Raw genomic sequence first — 4,332 nt, 5'->3', positions numbered from 1 at the left:
TCGCCTGTCCAGCGCTGCCAGAGCCTTCCTCCTCTCCAGCGCTGCTGGAGTCTCCCGCCTGTCCAGCGCTGCCGGAGCCTTCCCCCTCACCAGCGCTGCCGGAGCTCACCAGCCCCGAGTCCCCCTCACCGGAGCGCTGCCGGAGTCTCCCGCCTTCCCCCTCACCATGAGCACTGCCGGAGTCTCCCGCCTGTCATGAGTCCCCCGCCTGTCATGCCGGAGTCTCCCGCCTGTCTGCCGGAGTCTCCCGCCTGTCATCCGGAGTCTCCCGCCTGTCATGCCGGAGTCTCCCGCCTGTCATGAGCCGCCGGAGTCTCCCGCCTGTCATGAGCCGCGGAGTCTCCCGCCTGTCATGAGCCGCCGGAGTCTCGCCTGTCATGAGCCGCCGGAGTCTCCCGCCTGTCATGAGCCGCCGGAGTCTCCCGCCTGTCAGTGAGCCGGAGTCTCCCGCCTGTCATGAGCCGCGAGTCTCCCGCCTGTCATGAGCCGCCGGAGTCTCCCGCCTGTCATGAGCCGCGGAGTCTCCCGCCTGTCATGAGCCGGCCGATCTCCCGCCTGTCATGAGCCGGAGTCTCCCGCCTGTCATGAGCCGCCGGAGTCTCCCGCCTGTCATGAGCCGGAGTCTCCCGCCTGTCATGAGCCGCCGGAGTCTCCCGCCTGTCATGAGCCGGAGTCTCCCGCCTGTCATGAGCCGCCGGAGTCTCCCGCCTGTCATGAGCCGCCGGAGTCTCCCGCCTGTCATGAGCCGCCGGAGTCTCCCGCCTGTCATGAGCCGCCGGAGTCTCCCGCCTGTCATGAGCCGCCGGAGTCTCCCGCCTGTCATGAGCCGCCTGTCATGAGCCGCCGGAGTCTCCCGCCTGTCATGAGCCGCCGGAGTCTCCCGCCTGTCATGAGCCGCCGGAGTCTCCCGCCTGTCATGAGCCGCCGGATCCCGCCTGTCATGAGCCGGAGTCTCCCGCCCATGAGCCGCCAGAGTCTTCCCGCCTGTCATGAGCCGCCAGAGTCTCCCCGCCTGTCATGAGCCGCCAGAGTCTCCCGCCTGTCATGAGCCGCCAGAGTCCCCGCCTGTCATGAGCCGCCAGAGTCTCCCGCCTGTCTGAGCCAGGATCCCTCCAGAGCCGCCAGAGTCTGCTGTCATGATCCGCCAGATCAGTCTGCCAGGATCCGCCAGAGCCGCCAGTCTGCCAGGATCCGCCAGAGCCGAGTCCTGCCAGGATCCGCCAGAGCCGCCAGTCTGCCAGGATCCTCCAGAGCCGCCAGTCTGCCAGGATCCTCCAGAGCCGCCAGTCTGCCAGGATCCTCCAGAGCCGCCAGTCTGCCAGGATCCTCCAGAGCCGCCAGTCTGCCAGGATCCTCCAGAGCCGCCAGTCTGCCAGGATCCTCCAGAGCCGCCAGTCTGCCAGGATCCTCCAGAGCCGCCAGTCTGCCAGGATCCGCCAGAGACGCCAGTCAGCCAGGATCCGCCAGAACCACCAGTCAGCCAATCTGCCACCAGTCAAGCCTGAGCTTCCTCTCAGTTTTGAGTCCTCCAGTTTTGAGCTTCCTCTCAGTCCCCCTCAGTCTTGAGCTACCCCTCAGTCTTGAGCTACCCTCAGTCCCGAGCTACCCTCAGTCCCGAGCTACCTCAGTCCCGAGCTACACCTCAGTCCCGAGCTGTCCCTCAGTCCAGTGGGGCTCTTTGTTAGGGTTACTAGGCCAAGGTCGGCGGCGAGGGTCGCTAAGGATGCTAAGGAGGTGGACAAAGACTAAGTTGGAGTGGGGTCCACGTCCCGCGCCAGAGCCGCCACCGTGGATAGACGCCCACCCAGACCCTCCCCTATGGGTTTAGGTGTGCGGCCGGGAGTCCACACCTTTGGGGGTACTGTCACGCCCTGGCCTTAGTATTTTGTGTTTTCTTTATTATTTTGGTCAGGCCAGGGTGTGACATGGGTGATTTATGTGGTTTGTTTTGTCTAGGGGTTTGCAGTTTATGGGATTGTGTTTAGTATAGTATTCTAGGTAAGTCTATGGTTGCCTAGAGTGGTTCTCAATCAGAGGCAGGTGTTTATCGTTGTCTCTGATTGGGAACCATATTTAGGCAGCCATATTCTTTGAGTATTTCGTGGGTGATTGTTCCTTGTCTCTGTGTTTGTTGCACCGGATAGGGCTGTTTCGGTTTTTCACGTTTCTTGTTTTGTAAATTGTTCGTATTTTTCATCTTTCATTAAAGATGTATAAAGATAACCACGCTACATTTTGGTCCTCCTCTCTTTCACCAGAAGAAAACCGTAACAGGTTTGTTGTTTTGTATAGTTTGTTAAGTGTTCTTTGTCTTCATTAAAAAGTATGTATTCATGTTACGCTGCGCCTTGGTCTCCTCCATACCATGAACGTGACAGAATAACCCACCGTAAAAGGACCAAGTAGCTTGTTAAGGAGGAATGGACCTGGGAGGAAATTTTGGACGGAGCAGGATCCTGGACGCAGGCTGAGGAGTTGCCTAGGAGCAAGAGAGGACAGCAATGACGTTGGGGAGGTAGGCCACAGAAACCCCAATAAAAAAAATTGGGGGGGGGGCACATGGAGCAGTCGGCGAAGTTGAGGGGTGAGTCTGAGATTGTCGAGGAGTTATTGGACAGATTGGAGGAGAATGAACGGAGGGGAGATTATGAGACATTCGAGGAGTTGTTAACGAAATTGGAGGAGAGTGAAGAGAGAGAGCTGTTGGTTTGGCGTAGTATGCACGGCATTCGCCCTGAGGAGCGTGTTAGCTGTCCGATGCCACCTGTGTCAGTTCCTCGTACTCAGCCTGAAACTTGTGTTAAAGTTCCGGAAGAATTGATGCCGGCTATACACACCAGGTCTCCAGTACACCTTCACAACCCGGTGTGTCCTGTTCCTGCTTCCGCACTCACTCTAAGGTGCGTGTCCCCAGCTTGGTACCACCAGTGCCGGCACCACGCACCAGGCCTACAATGCGCCTCGCCAGTCCAGAGCGTCCGGCGACAGTACCCAGTCCAGAGCGTCCGGCGACAGTACCCAGTCCAGAGCGTCCGGCGACAGTACCCAGTCCAGAGCGTCCGGCGACAGTACCCAGTCCAGAGCGTCCGGCGACAGTACCCAGTCCAGAGCGTCCGGCGACAGTACCCAGTCCAGAGCGTCCGGCGACAGTACCCAGTCCAGAGCGTCCGGCGACAGTCTACAGACCGGAACCTCCTACAACGGACCGCAGACCGGAACCTCCTACGACGGGTCGCAGTGCTACACTTGGGAGGAGAGAGTCTCCCTCCATGTCGGATCCGCCAGAGTTTCCCTCCAGTCCGGATCCGCCAGAGTCTCCCTCCAGTCCGGATCCGCCAGAGTCTCCCTCCAGTCCGGATCCGCCAGAGTCTCCCCCCAGTCCGGAGGCGCCACTCACTCCAGACTCGACCATCAGTCCAGTGGCGTCCTCTAGTCCGGGGTCGGCGGTGAGGATTCCCGCTCCAGAGACATTACGTAAGCTCCCGACAAACAGTTATTGTGCTGATGTTGCTTCCAGAGACAGTTTGCAACTCTGTAGTGAGTGTTGCAACCGAGGACGGATGATTTTTACGCTACTCGCTGAACCGTTATTGGTCCTAGACGTTTCCACTTCACAAGAACAACACAGTTGACCGAGGGAGCTCTAGCAGAAGTTTGACAAACTGACTTGTTGGAAAGGTGGCATCCTATGACGGTGCAACGTTGAACGTCACTGAACTCTTCAGTGAGGCCATTCTACTGCCAATGTTTGTCTATGGAGATTGCATGGCCGTGTGCTTGATTTTTATACACCTGTCAGCAACATGTTTGGCTGAAATAGCCGACTCCAATCATTTGAAGGGCGTCCACATACTTTTGTATATATAGTTTATCTCAGTATTTTTATTATTATTTTATACTGTCTTTTTGGCTCATCTTTATCAAGGGTGCTAATACCTATCTGTATGTGCTATCTTAATTTGGTCACTGCACAGCAGGAAATGCAAACTTGTACTTTATTCAACATTTTAAAGAGGCTACCAAAGTTTGTAATTTCTACTTTAAAATATCAGACTTGATTTACCCTAACAATTTTTTTTTATCAACCCTTCCAAAAATGTCCATTCATTATAATTCCCATTTCCTGTTGATGTAGGATTAATTTCCTGCTGTGAGAAACTGGTAAAAAGATGACACACCTGAAGATCTTAGAAGCTACAACGTTGACCTTACCTCCTCCAACTGGGCCACAAGATTAGGGCAGGCAGCCAAGAGGAGGAACTCCCTGCCTTGTTACAGAGCATTTCAGTACTTATTACATTGCTCACGTATATGCTTACAGACTTTCGAGGA

The sequence above is a fragment of the Oncorhynchus nerka genome, unplaced genomic scaffold, assembly GCF_034236695.1.
Source record: "Oncorhynchus nerka isolate Pitt River unplaced genomic scaffold, Oner_Uvic_2.0 unplaced_scaffold_1327, whole genome shotgun sequence".
NCBI lineage: Eukaryota > Metazoa > Chordata > Actinopteri > Salmoniformes > Salmonidae > Oncorhynchus > Oncorhynchus nerka.
This window is presented reverse-complemented; position numbering follows the sequence as displayed.